General features: G+C 42.3%; 1 protein-coding gene and 1 long non-coding RNA gene across 2 annotated transcripts in view; both read right to left on the reverse strand.

Annotated features, from left to right (window-relative positions):
• DUSP19 (dual specificity phosphatase 19) overlaps positions 1–22,707 on the reverse strand; it is a 501,898-nt gene that overhangs the window by 433,713 nt on the left and 45,478 nt on the right. The gene's annotated exons all lie outside the window — the stretch shown is intronic.
• On the reverse strand, positions 8,029–21,282 carry LOC138722884 (uncharacterized). The gene is made up of 3 exons (XR_011337764.1): positions 21,168–21,282; positions 10,115–10,274; positions 8,029–8,194 (listed from the first exon to the last, which is right to left on the reverse strand). It is a non-coding gene; the product is annotated as an uncharacterized lncRNA (long non-coding RNA).

The following is a 22,707-nucleotide window of genomic DNA, read 5'->3' on the forward strand; positions in this document are numbered from 1 at the left end:
TCCCCCTAGTGATAAGATATTGGTTGAAGAAACCCACCTTGCAGATGAGCATTGTAACAGCTCTTGGTTTAGGACTCATGATGAAATGAACTCTTAGATGTATGATCGTAAAATCCTTCATTTTAGGTGCAAAGTATCTATCTGTGCCATTGTCCTGAAACATACACAGAGACCCAGCTGCTGAGATCTGAACCCCAACAAGATCCAGGCTTAAATGTGGAGAGTTCATCAGCAAAACAATTTAAACTGCTGCAGAGCTGGTGTTGTGAACTGCCTCAGTCTCCTTTGCTCTAGCAGCCCCTCTTAGCTTGCCAGTGGCTCTTGAACCTAGTCCCAACAGCTTTCAACCAATTTATGTTTTGTCAGTGCTTCCACACATAGAATCGTAAAGTTTAGGAAAGACCTCTAAGCTCATCCTGTCCAATCAACAGCCCAGGTCCACATTGCCTGCCACAAATTGCCATGTCTACACGCTTTTTGAATCTCTCCAGGACTGGTGACTGCACCACTGCCCTGGGCAGCCCAGTCCAGTGCCTGATAATCCTGAAGTTTTTCCTAGTATCCAATCTAAGCCTCCCCTGATGCAGCTTGAGGCCACTGGGGGCCACTGCCTTGGGTTCAGGCTGCAGCCACCAAGGCTTACAAATGAATTTTCATTTACAATAACATCTTTCAGCTTTCTTTGATAAGGACATAGAACTGACCTGCACCTTCCCAGGCAACAGGGCAAAAGACCATCTCACAGCAGTGCTGACAGTTCTCCACGTCCTCCAGGAGGTGTCTAAGGAATAAGGAGACATAAGCAAAATGGTTTATCTGATCCTGTACTCACCAACATAATAAATTTTATCTTATAATTTGTAATTTATTTATATTCTAATTAAGGTTAGAAACCAAAGTAAACAAATTCTAGCTGTTCTCCTTTTTCACTTCCTTTTACAATACTGTTGCAAACAGCATTATTTCTTGACAATACCAGGTACTTCCGCTTCAATCCTTTTTGTCTTTTTACATGGTCAAATATTCTGAGTGATGTTGTTTCTTGGCATGAAAAAGCCTAAGCAGCCCATGCTTTGCATTTGGTTTCTTTACTTAACCCTAAAAGCTCAATGGTTTGTGTCTGTCTCTAAGCCCTTCCCTGGATGTTACTAATCTGTACCTGCAGGACACAGTTTTGATGCAAACTCCAGGCATGGTTCTAGTCTTGATTCTTTGTCACAATTATGTGACTTCTTGTACGTTTTATTCCCAGGCCTTACTCTGACTCGATAAATGCCATAAGGTGATGCAGGTGCCAGATATCTCCATTTCCAACTGATTATTTTATGAAGACATTCAGCACATTGTGGGTTTAAGCTCTGTCGGTGCCAACAGCTCCCAGCTGGGTGAAAGAAAAGAACCACGCTCACTGCGCTTGTATCTCCTTTAACAAAGTCAATTGTGAGGCACTGAAAGCATCAAAACACTTATAAATTCATCAAAATTCAGGTGCTGAAGTCTGTCTTTCTCACATGGCTTGATCATTAGGTGCCTAGCGCCTCCACACATCAGGAGGACTTGGGTGCCCCTGAGAATCCCATGCAATAACCATTCTCCTTCTGTTGCAGCAGCGCAGCAGTGTTTATAAATTGCTCCCAGAGCCTTAGATGAAAGGACTTGTAAATGTAGAATACATTATTAACTCTAATTAATTCCTTTCATAAGCTACCTCTGTGACCCCCTCCTGACGGCCTCCTCAAGTCGCTGCTGCGTCGGGATCTGTCTCCAGGAACGGCTGGATTGGTGTCAGACAGAGGGCACGTCTGAAAGGAAATAAACAGGCTGGGCACAGGGCTTCTGTTCCCAGTGTTACGTATCTTTATAGATACTTTGCACAGTAATGAACAAACAAAGGTTGGCTCTTGACTAAATTTTAAACTATGTACTTTATTTTTTCCTTCAGACCCTGTTGCCTGAACTATTCCTTAATTTTCCAGCTAAAAAAGTTCTTCTATTAACTCTTCTGCATCTTTATCGCTTTTGTAACTGTTCAAGCGGTGCAGGACAGAGTATCAGAGAAACAACTTCCATTCCAGAAATGGGAAATTCAGATTTACTTACTATAAAATGGAATAGGTCATCTTAAAAAAAGAAATGATGAAGTAACACCAACAGAAACAACGCCATTGGATTCAGGGGTGGTCAATCGGTTGCAGCTGCTTTAAGAGCACCATCTTCTTCAAAACATGTTTCTTCCTTCAATGAATAAAACCCCAGACCTTGAGGACAAGATGATCCCTTATTTGATGCAAGGGAAGAGAGTTCACCGTAATCAGTTGCCTCTATCTCACTAATCATAGAATAGTTTGGGTTGCGGACCTTAAATAGTTGGAAGGGACCTTCAAGATCACTAATGAAGAAGTCAAAGTCACCTCAGGACCAGATTAGACTTTCCTAGGATGTGCCATGCTCTGGAACGCTGTTATTGTGCTGTGCCCTGCATATGATGCTCATTTGGAGCTGCCTATTGCGCTGTTTGCAGCACTTTCAATGATTACATAGTAGGTATGTGTTTATATATAGCATGTAATCATCTCAAATGCTAGGATTGCAATATGAATAGGTAATAAGAAATAAACTTTACTTTTGATTACTTAGGTCTGTGATTAATTGTTTGAACTTTGGTAAACGAAAAAGACTTAATTAGTTTCAAAAAAAACCCACCAACTCCTGAAAGTGAGCTGTTATTATTTACGGTTAATACGTATTTTATGGGGTTTATGTGCAAAGTATAGCACTTTCTGGGGGGGTGTTTCATTTTTGATTCAATTTCGTTTATTATTTTATTCATCGATTTCCCATAATAATGTTGGTTCTTATATACTGCCTTTCAGCTGAGGCTCATAAAGTACTTTACAAACATTAATATATTTTCCTCACCACCTTTATTTACATTGCCCTCCTAACGAAACTATCACAGACTGGCTGTATATAAATCACATGGAGTTCGCAACAGAAGTAGAGGACAATGTGCATCAGAAAATAAATCAGCTGGAATGAATGGAAGCCCCAGACCCTACAACCCAAGTAGCTGTTCCACATCCTGGTCTGCTCTCCCCAAAGAAAAGCAGGACTGGGGACAGAATGGCTTCTTTTGTGCTAAATCAACTATACAGACACCAGTCTAATCTGTTCTTTAACATTTCCAGTTACAAAGATGGTCTGGGGAGAGCACAGAATCTGTTCTCACACTGAATAACTCGCACTGTCAGAAACTTGATGTCTAATCTAAATTGGTTTCTTTAGGTTTAGCTCATTACTTTGTGTTTCATCCACTTGGACATGGAGAAAAATTTCTCCCTATCTTTGCAGAAGCCTCTTCTGAATTTGAAGGCAATTAACATATAGCACCTCTGCCTTCCTTACTCTCAAAACGAAATAACACCATGTCATTAAATCTTCACTGGTGCAGTTGTTCTCATTGTTTTACACTTGCTGTTTCCTGGTTTCATCCTCCATGAAGTGCAGTGCCAAGAACAGACACGGGATTGCACTGGGATGCCTTCACTTATCTTGCAGTTTCTTCTTTCGCACCCAGTGAGTGCTTGTACTTCGCACAACGGCTGGATGGTGTTTAAGTGTTTTCACTAGTGATGCTCAGGAAGATGCCAGATCCTCCCTTGCAGACCCGTCACCCGGCTTATTCTCACCTGGCACAGCTGGCTACCACTGCACAAGTTCCACACCTCATATTCATCCTTATTCGATTCCATTCCATTTTGAGTCCAGTTATCTAAATTAACAAGTTCCTAGAATTTTTTTTTTTTTTTTTTTCCAACAAGCCTGAAGCTGCCTGGGGTGGCGCTCTCTGAAAATTTAATAAGCATGGCCTTTGTTGCATCATTGATTAAAACATTCACAGAATCACAGAATCATTCATTCACCTCACTCTTACCTTCCCAGTGAAAAGAGACCAAGTGCAGCTGATGTCAAAAACTGAACCTTGCTTAGTTCTCCCTGAGCGTTCCTTCTACTGTAGCCCCAAATCCTGCCTCTTCACACCTGATACCGTGCAGGTATCTGATAGGATACTGATCTCCCTACTGATGGATGAACTCTGATCTATAAAAAAAAATAGGTAAGAAGTACATGAGCTTTCTCAGCGGTACCTATCAATAAAATTGCTCTCTAAGACAGCAGACCAGTGCTCTCCATATTCCTTGGCTGATTAATACACTAAGCAGGATAAACTGCAGAAACCCACTCGATACGTCCTTTCAGTTTTACCTCACGTTGTATGATATATCATTATTAAACCACTCTTCTCACCATAAAGGGCTATTTGTAAGACTCAAAAGACCTTTAGACACCTTCATGTTCCTTCCAGTTCTTGCATGAGGTCGTTACAGCAATAGAGATTTGTCAGGAGCCTCGAGGAGTTCCCGTGGAAGGTTCTTTAGGCACAGGCAGTCACCACTTCACTCCGCCCAACGTTTAATGCGTTTCACCTCCGTGGCTGCGCAGGAAGGTGAGGCAGCACTTGACAGCACAAGGGTTCAGAGCACTTTCCACATGGAACTTTTTAATAAGGCAAAAGTAAGTAAAGTGACTTTCCTGAGGTCGCCCAGCGTGTTCCTGGCTGAGCCAAGAACGCAGTCCAGCCCCTGGCGTCCCAGGCCAGTGCTCCATCATTCTGCCATCCAGCTCCTGGATCGCTAATGCTCAGCTTAAATATATTCCTGTAGCAATTGATTTAATGCCATTAGTTTCAGTCAGCTAATCCAAAGCTCCTTTAGCTATCCAGCCTCCAGGGATATACTGGCACAAAACTTCAGAATTGGTTCAGAAATTAACATTATAACTTTTTCAGGAAGCCTTTTCACTACCTTTTTTTTTCAGCTGAAGTTATTTCCAAGGCAAACAATCACCTATAGAATCATGGAATCATTTGATTGGAAAAAACCTTTAAGATCATCGAGTCCAACTGTACCTGCCCACTGCTAAATCAGATCCCTGAGCACCTATACATAATTATATATTTTATATAATTCTAAATCCACATCTCTATACTTCTAAATCCACTGAAAATCAGATGGAATGATTACATTTAACCAAGCAGGTTTGTGATCAGACCCACAACATTTTTCTACGTTCCATTTTCATACTACAACATTCAAACGAAGATGTGTGGCAGTAATTAATGGGATGAAGTCAAGATAATGAGCACAATACATGAAAAGAAAATAAGTAGAAGTCCTCAGGGTCTTAAAGAGATAACAGGGGTGGGTGGAAGTGGGGGCTGCTGCAGAAAAACTGCCTTCATCCACTGTCTCTGGGGCACAAAAGCAGATAAAGCTCTTGTGTGAACAATGGAATAGACCAGATTAGAACAACAACAAAGAGAGATAGTGTCTTCCTATGAAGAGGGTTTCAGAGTGCCCAAGTCCTTTGGGAACACCCTGAAGGGTTCAGTTCAGAGACCTCTGAAAGTGGCAGAAATGCTGGAGAGCTCAAAGTTCCATATTCGTTATTGGTGCATATGAGCACACAGGGGAACGGGGACCATAAGGAAAACATGTCCTAAGAGAAAGATCAAGAGGGACAGAAATCTTCATCTCAAACATGCCACACCGGTTTATATGCTTTTGACTTTGATAATACATCATGTTGAATGAGGTGAAGAGCAGAAGGTATTACAAATTCACTTTTAAGTCTAGTATCTCAAACATTTATACAGATTTTCTCCCTCACCTGGACTCCTCCACGGCACACGGTCAAACTGCTGCAGCTTTCAGAAAGCTCTGCTCATGCTGCATGTTCTACAGGTCTGTCTATCAAGTCATAGGAGAGTCTCTTCTTTTCACTTACCTTTCCTTCACAGGGTATTTCCCTCATGCAACTAGCCTTGCTAGCAGTCTTGGATTCAGACTTGATTCATTATAGTGCTTTTTAATTGCTATTGTATAACAATTCCAATGACTAGATTTTGTGTCAATGAAATCTACCTTATCTTTTACAATTTAGAGTAACTCTTTTATTGTCTTTGCTCCAATATGGATGGCAGTGTTCTCTACAGCAAATCTAGTAATGTAACAGCTTCTCTTTTCCACAGCTGAAGAGATTAAGAGAATGCCTTGTGCTTCAACTCATAGAATCACAGAATCACGAGGCTGGAAAAGACCTCTCAGATCATCAAGTCCAATCATATGTATCTGCCACTAAACCACACCCTGAAGTACCTCATCCACCTGTCTTTTAAATACCTCCAGGGATGGGGACTCCCACCACCTCCCTGGGAAGCCTCTGCTAGGGCTTGATGACTCTCTAACTTGTTACACAGATAAAACATTAAACATCTACATAAAACAAAAAACACAAAATGCAAAATCAATTATTTGCAGTGAAAAAATAAGAATTGCAATAACGTCGTATAAAAAAAAAAAACCAAAAACTTTCTCAGTTCTAAGCAGAAATAGCCCTGAAAAACATGAATTTAATCCCACTAAATTTTCAGCATAACAATATGACAGCTTCATGTGGATATAGAGAGACCAAACATCTGAGCTGTCCTTTACATTCAGATCCAGTTTCCAGTCTTGGAACAATAACTGAGGTTTGAAACAGAACATCTCAGAGCTGGGATGGTTAAAGAAGCAGCAGGTTTAACAACAAACGTTTCTCATTGTGTTTCATGAAACACAAAAAAGGCCACAATGTACCCACCTTGAGATTTAAAAGTATTTTATGTGCATAAGCACATAGAAAGTATATAGAAATACACTTCTTGTAATGGATATGCGAATATATTTTAAATATTCTTTTCATGACAAAGAAGAAGGTAAAAGCCTGTGACCCCATTTAGGCTGCAGAGCAGGTTTACGTGCAAAGCTCTCAAGTCAAATACAGGAGATATTTTATCTGCAGGAAGAAAGCAAACACCTCTCAATACAAATCACATGTGATTGATATCTCAGTGTCAGAGCCCAAGCTCTGACTCTTCAGTAAATTGCTCATCCCCCATCTGATGTGTTACTGGAGACATATCTGCCATGAACCCTGCTGGAATCCACTGCTGCTCCGTTTATGTCAGACTGTTTATCACCACGCTGGTCTCAAATCACAGGAGCAGGCAAACAGCTGCTTCATATGCTCAACTGCCAGCTCTGAACTCTGAGTACTTGAAGAAAATCATTTGTCATGATGAAACCCCAGCCAGCATTGAGCACCATGTAGCCGCTCACTCGTTCCCCACGGTAGAAGGGAGAAAGAATTGGAAGGGTAAAAGGGAGGAAGCTCGTGGGTTAAGATAAAGACAATTTAATAGGTAAAGCACAAGCACAGCAAAACAAGGAATTCATTCATCACTTCCCATCAGCAGGCCGGTGTTCAGTCATCTCCAGGAACGCAGGGCTCCATCACGTCTATTGGTTAATCGGGAAGAAAAATACCATCACTCCAAACAACCCCACCAAGTCCTTTTTGTTACTGGGATCAGCTGTCCCAGCCGTGCCCCCTCCCAGCCCCTTGTGCACCCCCAGCACACACTGGTGAGGCAGTGGGAGCAGAAAAAGGCCTTGGTGTATGTAAGACCTGCTCAGCTGTGATACCGACACTGTTTCCAGCACAAATCCCAAACACAGCCCCATAGCAGCTCCGATGAAGAACCTTCACTCTGTTCCAGCCCAAACCAGTGAACTGTTATAGACCTGACAGCCAGGAATCTGCACCATCCACCCGTCACTGATCACACCGCAGCAGTTCACAGTCCTTCAATCTTAATCCTTGCGATTTCTGCCAGCAGCCCCTCAGCAGCCTAACCTGCATTGGCTGCCCCACCCCTGGAGGGGCTCAAGGCCAGCTTGGAAGGGGCTTGGAGCAACCTGATCCAGTGGGGGGATGGCCGGAGGTGGAACTGGATGGGCTTTAAAGTCCCTTCCAACCCAAACCGTTCCATGATTCTATGAGTCACTCATCTGTTTCACAGCACTAGCACTTCATAAATAGTCTTAGAATTCTTTGTTTCCACTTCACTTCAAAATACATCCCTAATGGAGCATCTCCTCGGTAACCATCACCCCGAATTTATCAGTAAAACATACCAGCCAAAAAAGTCCTTGAACTATTCTTTTCCATTGACAGCTGAACAATCAGCTTCACCTTGGAAGGACACTTCACCATGACAGGTACCTTTAAAGCTACGTCAAGGCCTCAGCATCTACAAATATAATATACATTTGCAAAGTAAATTTTGAAATCAAAGTTCAACGGCACCCCCAAAGTGCCCGATTCACTCTTTGATATTTAGAAAGAAGCTAAGGTATATAAAGAGAGAGAGAAACATGAGCTTACATGAAGAAAGTCACTATTCTTCTGAATATTTACTCCTCACTTGACAAGTCCATCCAAGGATTTAACGTGCAAACAACGCCCCATCATATGTACTGTATAATCTCTAACATGAACTCCGTGTTAATAGCAGAGTACGTAATGTTGTGATAGATTTGAAGCCTTAATATATTCACCCCTTTTTTGTTAAACAACAGACCAGAACCTGCAAGTTCTCACATTTGTTATTTTTGGCCAAACACTAAGGTTTGTAAGGGTTTGTTATGTGCAGTCAATTAAAATGCAAATCTCCCTGGTATAATAAGCACATACTGTACACAGTGCTGGAAACCTACCCAGAGCACAGAAATAAGTGCATAAACGGTTGCATTTTTAACCTATTCACTGAATTTTCTCATTTATTTTTCTCATCCACACTATTGCTGCAGGAGTCACTTATTGAAAGCTCCTTTCATAGCGAAGAACAAAACTATTAAGAAGGGAAGCAATTCCTTCCATTCCTTTGAAAGACAGCAACTCGATGTGCCGCGTGCTCTGCCTGAACCAAGAGACATTTGGTTTGTCTTTCAGGAGAAGATTGTGACAAAGCTGTCTCAACATAACCCATCTTTTAATCACAAGTTACAGTGATCAAGGGATAGGAGATTGCTGGCCTGGTTCTGCTGACTGGATTGAAAATAAATTGCATCAATCGGCCACGTCAGGAAAATCAGACTCCAGGTCCCGTTTGTCTGCAGTGTCGAATAATCTGGCACTGCAAATCAAACCAAACACAGCCCAGCTTGTAGCTTCAGTTTTGAATTTCAGAAAAATGATGTCAGATAATAACTTTTCATAACAACATTTAAGTTTAGAAGAGCTCCCAAAAGAGTTAATGCTGCTTCTTTAACGAAATGTTTATAGAACAGGGCACTAAAAGATCAGAGCGACTGTGCTTCTTATCACTGCAACTGGGCATTACAGATGTGCACATCAATAAAATACATCACCTAACACAACCCTCTCCAGGCTGAGAGTTGGGGTTGTTCAGCCTGGAGAGGAGAAGGCTCCAGGGAGACCTTAGAGCAGCTTCCAGTGCTGAAAGGGGCTCCAGGAAAGCTGGGGAGGGGCTCTGGATCAGGGAGGGCAGGGACAGAAGGGGAATGGTTTGAAGCTGCAAGAGGGGAGATGGGGATGAGATTTCAGGCAGAAATGTTTCGCTATGAGGGTGGGGAGGCCCTGGCCCCGGTTGCCCAGAGCAGGGGTGGCTGCCCCATCCCTGGAGGGGTTCAAGGCCAGGCTGGCTGGGGCTTGGAGCAGCCTGAGCCAGTGGGAGGTGTCCCTGCCCACAGAACTGGACGGGCTTTGAGGTCCCTTCCAACCCAAACCATTCTGTGATTCTATGATGTGAAGCTTTTATAATTAAATATAAGGCAGCTCATAATCTATTATTTTGGATAAAGATATGGAAAATAGCTCTTTAAGAACGAATTTTTAAGGAATTTTTTTTTAAAAAAACCAGATCACGCAGGTCCTCACTGAAAGATGAACACATGTATAGAATTTCACCACAAACAAACGCCGATCACACCAATTTTTCAGGAAAATGCATAGTATATTTTCATGAATTCAACTACAAGACTAGAGGGCAGACATCAAAAAGCTGATGACCTAGTGATGACTGTGTTTATTTTACAACTTTGAATAATTTCTAACTTTTTGGTGCTACTTCGCATATCAGCACAAACCCATTCTCCAACAGTTCCACAAACCAAAATGCCTTGGTGGACTTATTCCTAAGCATTCCTACCTTTTTCAAGTGAGACCGTTGCTTCCCCCAGAGTGGATTTTGGCAATGTGATACAAGCTCTTGTTGATGATTTCATTTCCAGAACATTGTTTTCATTCTGCTGACAGTTACAATTTCCCATTGAGCTCATATTTGATCCTTCTATTGTCTTCCTAAGAACCTAAAAATCATTAGATGACATTTCATAAGTTCGAAGTAACATTTCACTGATGTATGAACATTAGTAACTGTTGAAACTAAAATTTTCAAATAATCTATATTCATAAAGATGCATGCATATATATTTTATGTGTAAAATTTACACACATATAAGGTTGAATGACTTAGATACGTATATAGAACTCATACACATAGGCAGAGTTTTTCTCCGCAGCTAGAACAGCAAAATGCAATAAATCCATTTATAATCATCCTCCAAGCACAAGAAAAGTTTCCCATAAATGTTGTCATTTAACCTTTTCAGAAAAGGTCACCGAAAGGCCATCGATCTCTCATTGGATCTCGATTACACACACTTTTGAACCAAGGATCTTTACATTTCCTGCTCTCATTTATCACAGAATGTTGATTACAGGAAACATCCAAATTCTGACATTTCAAAGGTCAGTTTGCAATTTTTAAAAATTCCCCTTCGTTATTCATTTCATTGCACACTCTGCTCCCCAAAGTAATCCTTTTGAAACAAAAGTTCTCTTCTTGATCTAAGTAATTTATAGCAGAAGCTCTGATTGGAGTAGAATTAAGAAAATACTGGCTGCTATTCCTGAAAGCAACTTTTATTTGATTGCAAAGCTCACAGTTAAGGCCCAGAATCACTTCAGTCTCTCCGCTGTTTGAATCCATGGAAGATGGTAACAAGCATGAAGTGCTGTGACCAAAACACGTATGAACTGTTGCTTCTGAACTTACAGACCCACAGACAAAGGCTCAGACCCCTGATGTGCCATGGAACTCGTCTGCTACAAGGCATGGAAATCTCCCAGCATTAGAAAATTCCTACGTGTTAAAGATAAGAATGAAAAAACCTCATGTGCTTTCTACTCCCACAGCCCAGGCATTTTTTGACTTGTATTTCCTGAAGAGCTACAGAATTTCAAATGGCTGCTCTTGTTTAAACCAAGAACTGAATTGGTCCCTCTGGTCCTTCAGACCTGAGCAATGAAATAAAATAAACCAAAGAAAATGCACCCACTATTAAATTACTTCCTTCTCCCTCACTTCCATGCCCTGCACCAATTATGAGTTTTCCTGCTTCATAATCCAAATCAAAGAAAGGAGAACTCTATACTGCAGCTGGCAGGATATCGCACTCCATTTCATCACTTTTTAACACAGATTAATAATGTTCTCTCCTGTTTCGATAGGAAGATCACACTTCTTTATGCATCAGGAGAAGCACTTTCTCTAGACTGAATTCCAAGCAGCAACATACAATCATCCAGGAGGAGTTGATGGAATCATAGAATAGTTTGGGTTGGAAGGGACCTTAAAGCCCATCCAGTCCCAGCCCCCTGCGATGGGCAGGGACACCTCTCACTGGATCAGGCTGCCCACTAGATGTTTTATTTTAGTTTTATTTAGTTATTTTTAGTTTTGCTATGTACACAGTAAGTATACAGCAGCACGATAGGGAGAGCACATGCTGCTTGCTCCTCTCCTAAATTGTCCTTTGTTTTCCTTCTGCACTGACCCACGCTGCCCAGCTCAGCTCACTGCCCCACACCGCAGGGAACCACGAACAGAACCTTAGGGAGGGAATTAAAGAATGCAAAGAAGCTACATTTTCCATCTGCACATAAAGTTTTATCCACAGGGATTATCCAACTACTTTACATGTAGTATTTCTTCAATCCTTGTTCAGGAATATTCAGGATTTTGTAGTGCTGGCAATGTTGCTTAGATTGCTCTTATTCTTAACAATATAAACTAAGTTAGGCAAACACTAATGAGCCCTACCTTCGTTAGGTTATATACTTGACCAATGTATTTATTCATAACATTACAGCTCTTAATTACGCATTAGATTGAGTAGTCCAGATTTATGAGCACCTCAATACTCTATGGACAGTGAACTTCAGAACTGAACGAGGCAGTATATTTTGCCTGAACTAATTTGCCATGTTAGATGTAATTAAGCAACAGCAACATTCCCCACATCTAATATTCTAAGGAGAATTAAAACCACAAACTACCTGCAAGGGCTGTTCGATACTTGCCACTATAGTATAATGCAATTCTTTTTATGTCCCCTAACTTGGTCCACTTCATAAAGCAAATTAATTTGTGCTGTATATATCAACTGTCTTGCATTGCATTCTACATGGAAACTATTGTTAACTGAAATGTACTTATGCACTAAACTGGCTTTGAGGTGTTTTCATTAGCACATTTGATAGGTGCTGGCTTTGATCTCTCAAATACCTACAGCAGGAGGAGTTCTTTGGAGCATCATGACTCAAAAGATGCATTACAGACTAAAGCAGAACAGACACCTCCATGTCAGCTCAAAAGGAAAGAAAGGAAAGCATGCGGTGTTATAAAAAGGATGAAGTGCTCCAAAAATACAGCGCTGTGTAACGGAGCTCTGATCTCCCTGTTCTGTTCCCTGTAGTTCCATTTCACCAATATAACCACTAATTGGGTTAGGGCAATGTTAAAGCCATCTAGTTGCCTCCAAAATACACAGCTGTAAGCTACAACCAAGTAAAGATGGAACAAAGATCCCAGTGCTCCAAACCGACCCGGTGGATATTGCAGCTGAAGGACAAGTCACGACGGGTCATACAAGCCCCAAGTCTGAGCCCAGCTAGACAGCAAAATGTCTGGATCTGGACCTAATTTCTAAAAGTCTAATTTACCTCCAATTCCTTCCACTTCCATGCAGTGAACCCAGCTGCTCTGAAAGTGATTGCACAAAAGGACACATTTTCCTATTCAGTGGGGTGGTCACTATTTTTCTATTCAGAACAGAATTTCTGATGACTTATGAAACTGTATTTTATGTTCTAAAAGCAGTAAGTACTACTGAGATTATTTCCCCAAGAAGGAGGAACGGGCTAGACCCTCAGGGACATAACTGATTTTTACTGTTTTCAAAACACTCGTTAGTCTAAAAAAATCTAATATATATAAAAGTAGACACTTCCGTAAGCTTTTTGGCAGTCCATGATGGACCAAAGCTCTCAAAGAACCTTTGTTCCCTGATATAACCAGGGAATCTGGCCTAATGTTATCATAAAAAAAGAATTTACCAGTAACTATTCAGTATCGTATACGTTGCTGGTGGTTTATAACCACATCCTATAATTCCAATGATGTTTTGTTTTGAGAAAGGGTCTGACTCCTTATAACCACTCCAATTGATTGTATTTCCTTTCACAATGGCCTTTATTTAAAATAGCACAACCAAATCTGCCCTATTAGAGAAGGGGAAAAAAGTACTCCCTTATAAAATTCCTCGTTGCCATAAACTAAGCACTCATAAGAATTTCTGCTTCGAAATCACCTGGTTAAAATCAGTTGTTCCTAGCCAGAAGGCTGTATAGGATTCCCTAACTGTATTTCTGCACTGTTTCAGTACCTGACAGGCAGATGCATCTGTTATATTCAGCAAAACTCATAGAATCATAGCATCACTAAAGCTGGAAAGGCCCTCTCAGCTCATCCAGTCCAACCATCAGCCCAGCCCCACTGTGCCCACTAAACCATGTCCCAAAGCACCACATCCACACGCATTTTGAACCTCTCCAGGGATGAAGACTCCCCCACTGCCCTGGGTAGCCTCGGCCAGGGCTTCAACACTCTGTCAGGAAAGACATTTTTCCTAATACTCAATTTAATCTAAACTCCCACGTGTCACTCGGCTTCAGTTTAAAGCCTTTTCTTTTCAGTTTGAGACTAGGAACTTTTTTAACCGGTTCAATATTTGTGTGAATAAGCATTTGTGCAGCAGGTAAGCTCCCCACACTGCTCTGTCCACAACAGAGAACTCGCCTAACAGAACTTGCCAACTACCAGCTCAGCCAAGACACCAGTGCTGTTTGTACCAAGAACGTCAGCATCAGATAAAACACTTAAGGAGATTACAGTGGAGGATGATCTTTCACAATGCTGAAAGCAGACAGATTAAAAGACCAAGCCTATCTTTCAAACTCAACCGCTATGTGACTACACTTTATCTATTGTACGCTCTCCTTATGCATTTTCTTTTTACAGCTTTTCATCTTGTACAGCAGACAGAAAAAGCTTTGAAGAAAAGCAACAAGCTGAGGCCAAAGATGGTTGAGCTTTGAAAGATGAGAAGATTTTTGTTCCAGTGAGGGTAAATTCAAAAATTGCCTTTAATGGAGCTACGATTTCAGAATTCAATTACCTAAAACACTGGGAACACCCATGGACTTCATTTGGACTTCAGTGTGGGGTCTTGTGTTGGAAATCTTTTGAGAGAAGAATCTGTCTGCACTCCTACTTTTTATTAAGTCAGAAATATTGTGATAATTGCTTTTTTAGTGATCATTAGGAAACAATTCCTTCAATAAAATGGAAAGTTCTGGCCAATAGCAGCCCAAGGGTTAATTCAACTGACTGTGGCTCACTATGCGACTCAATCTCAGCATCGTAAAATCAGAATAGTTTGGGTTGGAAGGGACCTTAAGGATCATCTAGTTCCAACCCTCCTGCCATGGGCAGGGACACCTCCCACTGGATCAGGGGCTCCAAGCCCCATCCAACCTGGTCTTGAACCCCTCCAGGGATGGGGCAGCCACAGCTTCCCTGGGCAACCTGGGCCAGGGCCTCCCCACCCTCACTGTGAAAAAATTTCTCTTTATGTCTAGTCTAAACCTGCCCCTCTCCAGTTTATATCCCAATAAGGCGTCCTGTCCCCTTTCATCATCAGGCCATCTCTGGTCCAAGCTATCTAGATACTTGAGCTTTCAATTCTATTAAAGTCAATAATAAACATCTCTCTACAACATCCCCTCACATTGAGAAGAAAATTACTGAGCTCGGCAGAGCAGTTTTCAGGAGGTGGTGTGCGCACTCAAACCAGCTGTGCTGAGCAGAGCATCTCGTACGTTGGCAGCTCTTGACCGTTTCAAGGGTACTCACAGGCTGCAGCACCACTATTTCCCATTTTCACCAAAGGAATTGACACAAGAATAGACTCACGTTGTGCCACTCGCTGTTCTCACAGCCTCTGTCTGAAAAATAACAACTCAAGAGTACAGTCTCTCATTTGTCAGGAAATTGGTAGATAAGCAGTGTACACTCAGCTTCTCCAACTTTCTGTACTTGGATTCTCATTGGGTTTGATTTGGGTTTTTTTGAGGCTACGAAGAAAAGACAAATGATAGTTGGAAGGAAATAAAGATTTCACACTACGGAATACATACACACTACGAAATACTCCTCAAACCCCTCCAGGGATGGAGACTTAACCATGGCCCTGGGCAGCCTCTGCCAGGGCTTCACCGAATACCTTGACCGTATCACTGGTCACAACCACTAAGATAGCTCTGGCAGTCAGTGGGGCAAAACAAACAACAACATTTCTCATGTTAAACCACTTCTTCCCTAACTGGCTGCCACAAGGATGGCCTCTTCACCAAGCTAAAAACCATTCTGTTACCAAGGCCTCTCATTCTGAACCCATAGTTTGCATTTAATGCTTAGTCTTTAAATGCTGTCAAGCCAAAATAGGCATGTAGTCCATTAACTTTATGAATCAGCAGTAAAATAAAGATCAAGGTATAATTAACTAGCATTCAAAATTAATAGCTATTATATTTTTAAGCTATTTATGCTATACTCATCCAAGAAAAGATAATTGAAATCTATTCAGATTTTCTGTCCTGAATGAACCAAACTGTTGATGAGCAGAGGAAGGCAAGTTGCTCACGGACTGAGAGCACACAAGCAAACTTTAGTCAGAATAAGTAGGAGGCATTTGTTCCTACAGAAGAGGGATTTAAGACAGAAATATGGACACGCGTATACAGGACACGGACTGTAACAAGCAGAGCTCAGTGTGACACTGATGAGACCAAATTCTATCAGCGCGCACATTGGCATTAGCCAGACTCAAAGCCTCCTGTGGGCTTACTTATGCATTTGCCTTTAAGAATCATAGAACCACAGAATCATCTTGGTTGGAAAAAACCTTTAAGATCATCAAGTCCAATGCTTAACCTCATACTGCCACACTCACCACTAGACCATGTCCTTAATCATCACATCTAAACATCTTTGAAGGGATGGGGACTCCACCACTTCCCTGGGCAGACCCCATTCCAACACTTGACAACTCTTTCGGTGAAGACGTTCTTCCTAGTATCCAATCTTAGCCTCCCTTGGTGCAACTTGAGGCCATTTCCTCTCATCCTATCTCTTGTTACCTGGGAAAAGAGACCAGCACCCACTTCACTACAACCTCCTTTCAGGAGCCAGAGAGTGCGATGAGGTCTCCTCTCAGCCTCCTCTTCTGCAAGCTAAACAGCCCCAGGTCCCTCAGCCGCTCCTCATAACCCTTGCTCTCCAGACCCTTCCCCAGGTCCCTTCCCTTCTCTGGATGCACTCCAGCTTGTCCCTCCCTGCTGGTATTTTCATTTCCTTTCCTCTCTGGCTCTCACTATCATTAGAAGCATATTACAGCCTCCAAATTATTGCTTTCAAAATAACCTTGAGGAGGGGGAAAAACAAGCCCTGATGTTTTATGGACAAAGACACTTTTAAAACTTTCTACCATAACCTGCACTGAGCTTACCGAATCCACTGTCTCTCCTGCGATTCACTCGTTTCCCATCAGTTCCATCAGGGAAAATGATTTCCAATATTTTGCAGCAAAAACCCCATAATGTCAGCAGGGCGCAAGCACAACGGCTGTGAAAAACTCCATAGGCTGAACTCCTCCTGCACAACTCCACTTGCCCTCCGAAAAGAGACAGTGCCACGTCATTAGTGCTGATGATCTTTCCTCTTGCTTTACAGCTTCAGGGATGTTTTCCTCCTCTGTTTTATTCGGGGAAACCACATAAAACCTTTTTTCCTTTGGCTTTTTTATGGGGAAGGAGAGAGTGAAAAAAACATCGCTCCTACAGGAACAAAGGCACATTTCTATCACGCTTCCAGCAGAGAAGAGTCATATGAATCTGAGTTTCATGGAGATACAGTGTTATAATTCCTATATTGACAATTCAGTCTCCTATCTAGAAATCATGATGGCATTTGTCATAATCTCCAGCTGGACGGTATGACTGTCTAACTTAAATCATATCACTAATGATCTTCCACCCCATCCTGGGATTCTATGCACCACAGAGAAACAATCTGCTTTGTCTTTTCTAAAAACAGCTGCACATCCAGATATTACTTAATTTTATGAGACTACTTCTATATATTTTTCAGTGTTTGCTATGTGCCCTCTTCAGCATTCAAATGAAAGACTCAGGGGCAGACTAGTTATCCTGCAAACTCACCCACTTCAACAGTGGCCACGAGCAAACTATTCATTACTGGATGGATAGCTGAGGTACATTCCTAAAAGCATCTCCTGCAGCTTTGTGGAACATGGCTGAAGTGACTGAAAGCATTAAATTATTCAGCTTTTGAAAAGACTCACAGAATCGTGACATGGGTTGGGTTGGAAGGGACAATTGCCACTTTAGGCTCACAGTTCGGATACCCAGGGACAGCAACTTGCCACGTGCTTTGGGGTAAGAGTTGAGAAATAAAGTAATCAAGCACTAAGACTGGCCAGGAACATTCAATTTCTTAAACTGGGGTTCTGAAAGAATATAATGGAAAAAAACCCATCTGTTTCTACAGAAAACTAAGCGCTCATCTGAAAACCTGAAAATGTCCAAACAGCTCGCTTTCCTGAACAGATATTACAACAGATTTTCAGGGTTCCCCAGAAAACTTAGGAAAGTTTGGATTAATACTGAGATCTGCCCTCTCAATAGAAGAGTCTATTTACAGGCAATCTGAATATATATACATACACACACAGAGACACATAAATGTATGTACATGCCATAGATTCTGGAACCAAAGGGTAGGACATTGAATCCCATAAACTCACTGTTATTCCTCTTAGTGGAATAAGTCATAGGCATCAAAACACTGTTTGCCTACAGTTTCCATTAATAAAACTGTTCCCAGTGCAGATGCCAGCATGAGCAGAGTGCTCAGAGCTGTTAATAAACACTGAATTTGAAAATGTCTCTATATGAACAATGACTCTGAGCCAGCCGGATTAGGAGATTACGTTCCCCACCACAGCAGTTCCCATTATGGTGACGCAGAAATGTCAGGGAAAACAGAAGTTACCGCTGTGGCGTAGGAAGAACTGAACTTAAAACCGTGACTTTAAAACAAACAAACAAAAATAATAGGAAGATTCCCAAAACAAATTAAGCAAGACAGAGCAGAAGGAAAGAAACCCTGAGTAGAAATTACTCAATTGAATTGATAAAACCATTAAAAGACTGGGTCCTGTGCCATTCTGTGTGACACCAGAACCAGTGGGTCACAGAATCATGGAATAGTTTGTGTTGGAAGGGAACTCAAAGCCCATCCAGCCCCACTCCTGCCATGGGCAGGGACACCTCCCACTGGATCAGGGGCTCCAGGCCCCATCCAACCGTTTGTCCATTTAGGACAAACGTCATTGATTTACTTCTGTAATTCAAAATTTTCTAGAACTATACTCGCATGTAGAGAAGGATGCAGAAGGCCTCTCTATGATAACATCGGTTACAAATCTTGCTTTACTGAAGACTGGCAGGGGGCTGAGGGTGTCCTCAGAAAGAAGATCCTCACGCAGAAAATAAGCCAAACTGCCTAAACAGAGAAACATCTTGTTTTGAAAACACATCTCGTTCCATAAGACTGTGTTCCTCTGTCTGTTTGCAGTGGGGTTACCACAAAGCCAGTATTTGATCCATCTCACAATTATTTTTAGTAATCACTGCACAACAAATCACATTAAATAATCCTGTCAGCGGTACAGAAGCCAAGCCTGCAAGTTTTGGCATTTTACAGCTGCCAGACACATGCAGACAGAAAAATACAATTACAATGGGGAAAAGAAAAACCCAATCAAACTAAAGACAGAGCTCTGTCATTACTGCTTGTTAATTTTTTAATTCATTGTCACATCCCTCTCGCTAGTGCCCTGCAGGATTATTCTTGTTTCCCACCACTTGTGTCTCCATCTCCTGGTTGACTGACTCCCAGTAATCATCTTCTTACCTTACATTCCATTTCACCTTGTGCCTTTCTCTTGTTTTATTTCTTACTCCAGCATCTCCTAAGGAGAAATTTCTTCACCGTTAGAGTGGGGAGGCCCTGGAACAGGCTGCCCAGAGCAGTGGTGGCTGCCCCATCCCTGGAGGGGTTCAAGGCCAGGGCTGTGGAAGGGAAAACGCTGAGATACGGTGAAGTCTCCGTTCACAAAGACAGCAGGCTTTTCAAACTCGAGTTAAGCTGAGAACTCTGTTTCTCAGAGCAGAGGGCAGGCAGTAATTTAGCCGAAGAGTCACAACTGCTGGATTTTTTTCTATGCTAGACAACAACCATTAGTTTTAAGGTTGGCAGCAGAGATGTGGCCTGTGTCACACCTTTGGAGGAGGGAGAAATCATTCATTTGCCATGTAGTTATTCCTCTGTTCTGCCTTAACCAGATCACCACTTTAATATAACTTTGAGATTAGAAAACGTAAGAAAAACTACAACAATTACTAGAAGTTCACATCAAAAAAATAATCATTCTATCCCATAATTTATGAAAACTTTTTTGGTTCAAAAAAGTGGGAACTACTATCTTTCACTAAGGTAATTACAGAGCATGAACAAGATAACTGATGGCTTTGAGCTACCACAGCCTACTCTGAATTTAATAAGTTTTTGCTCTCAGTGTTCCCAGAGCTGCCGTTTCAGCAGTTTCTTTTGCAGTGGTGAAAATAGTTTTTCCTAAAAAAACCTTATGCCTGTATGATTATTAGAAGGAATCACAGAATCCCTGGGTTGGAAAAGACCTTTGAGATCGAGTCCAGCCACACCTGTCCACTACTGAATCAGCTCCCTGAGCACCTTGTCTGCCCGGCTTTTAAACCCCTCCAGAGATGGGGACTCCACCACCTCCTCTGCCAGGGCCTGAGAACCATTTCAGTGAACAAGTTTTTCCTGATGTCCAATCTGAGCCTGCCCTGGGGCAGCTTGAGTACCATAAGTTATATAAAAAAACCTCATGAACTTGATAGCATGTTGTAGAAACTATTACTGTGTGATTTAAACTAACATCTGAGAGACTTAATCTTCAGTGTTTCCTTAATTTCTCCAGCCTTCTGACCCAAACATCTCCTCTGACTCACCCTCTCCCCAGTCTCCTATGGCAGCTCTTTTGTGACTCACACAGTATCATTCTTGTACCTTAAATCACAAATAACTGTGCTGTGCTAATTCCACATACGCAATAATAATCCCTTTTTTTTGCCTCTTTTTCCTCAGTCACAAGGCTGTACCGTAAAACAGCAAAGGTTCAAACAGCATCGTTCTGTCTTTTGCCTTTTTTACAGTCTCTTTGCAATTGAATATCTTTCCATCGTCTCCCCAGGCTTTTGTGACCATATGGAATGGCAGCATTTCCAAGTGACTTGTAACCAAATAACACGTTTTCTCATTTGTTTTGTGATCTGTTCAAAAACTCTAGTATCAGTTTTACCAGAAAAATCTTGTCTGTGAGTCAGGAAGAGGGAGCTGCGGGCGGGTTGTTCCTTCACACCCCGTTTCTAGCAGCAAGATGCTCCCAAGCTGCTACTATCACACATGACATCCTTACAGAAACCTATCTTGAGTTTAGAGAGAGTTCACATGTTTATCCAGAGCAGGAGGAGCTGCCTCTCTGCTCTGAACAGTGTGCTTTGTGGTTACAGGAGAACTCTATACATAGACATACCACAACTGAGGGAAAAACCAACCCTAACAAGAGATAGGACAAGAGGAAATGTCTCAAGGGGAGGGTTAGATTGGATATTAGGAAATATTTTCTTACCAAAAGAGTGGTGAAGCCCTGGCAGAGGCTGCCCAGGGCAGTGGCGGAGTCTCCATCCCTGAAGGGCTTCAGAAAGCATGTAGACACAGCAAATGGTTTAACAGGCACAGGGATGTTGGGCTGGTGGCTGGACTTGATCTTAGAGGTCTGTTCCAACCTTAACAGTGCTCTGATTCTATAAATTAGACAGTAACATAAAGACCAGAGATTAAGAATACTTTTCTTCTGGACTGGCAGCTGCCCAGCCCAGCCCATGCCACAGCAGATCTTCCTGTAGCCCACCAAAGCCTGTCTAGCAGAATGACACTGCCTGTGATGCCTGAAGCCTCTCTCAACAATCCCCCCAGTCTTCCCACCCGGAGACACAAACACACGCTTGGCCTCCTGACCAAAATCTGTTCACATGTATTTCTGAAGCAGAGCAAGACACAGAAGAGGGAAATAGCTTGCTTGTTCCTTCCTCAGACAATGGAAATTCCACCAATTTAAAATACTTCCTGCTAAATCTGAGCACAGATGATTTGCTCCACCACTGCATTTGTTGCCCTGTGTTCAGCAGAAGCAGCTCCAAATGGCAAGGGATTTATAGAATCATAGAACAGTTAGGATTGGAAGGGACCTCAAAGCCCACCCAGTCCCACCCCTGCCATGGGCAGGGACACCTCCCACTGGACCAGGGGCTCCAAGCCCCATCCAGCCTGGCCTTGAACCCCTCCAGGGATGGGGCAGCCACCCCTGCTCTGGGCAACCTGGGCCAGGGCCTCCCCACCCTCATGGTGAAGAAATTCCTCCTTGTGTCCAGTCTAAATCTGCCCCTCTCCAGTTTACACCCATTGCCCCTCGTCCTATCACTCCAAGATTTTGTGAACAGTCCCTCCCCAGCTTTCCTGGAGCCCCTTCAGCTACTGGAAGCTGCTCTATCTAAGGTCTCCCTGGAGCCTTCTCTTCTCCAGGCTCAACCCCAACTCTCTCAGCCTGTCCTTGCATGGAAGGTGCTCCAGCCCTCTGATCAGCTTTGTAGCCTCCTCTGGACCCGTTCCAAGAGCTCCAGATCCTTCTTATGTTGAGGATTCCAGAACTGGACACAACACTCCAAATGAGCTCTCTCATTATTTGTTATAACACATGGGAATTTAAAGAACATACCTTCAAAACTTGGGATCTGCTATAAACAGCACCGGTACCTGAGGACAAGAAGCACCACAAATGTTAGTGAAGGACATCTATTTTTATATAGGCTGTAAATCAAAACCTTTTACAGGAAGCGATTATTTCTCAGGGTACCTGTGCATCTTGGTACCTTCTACAAGAAGCCCATTTCCTTGCATAGAAATCAGCTGTACCCTGATCTTGCTGAGCTTGGAGAGGAGGGATGGACACTCCCTGTCCCTAAGGGATAAAAAAAGAATTCCCTAGCAAGGAAGAATGCCACAGTTTCCATTATAGATGGGATTAGGCAGCACTACTCACCTGTCCAGATTGGATTGTGTGTCCTCCAGAGACACATTCAGCTCCAGCAGAGGGTGGATTTTGGACTTTG

The sequence above is a fragment of the Phaenicophaeus curvirostris genome, chromosome 7 (assembly GCF_032191515.1).
Source record: "Phaenicophaeus curvirostris isolate KB17595 chromosome 7, BPBGC_Pcur_1.0, whole genome shotgun sequence".
NCBI classification, from domain to species: Eukaryota; Metazoa; Chordata; class Aves; order Cuculiformes; family Cuculidae; genus Phaenicophaeus; species Phaenicophaeus curvirostris.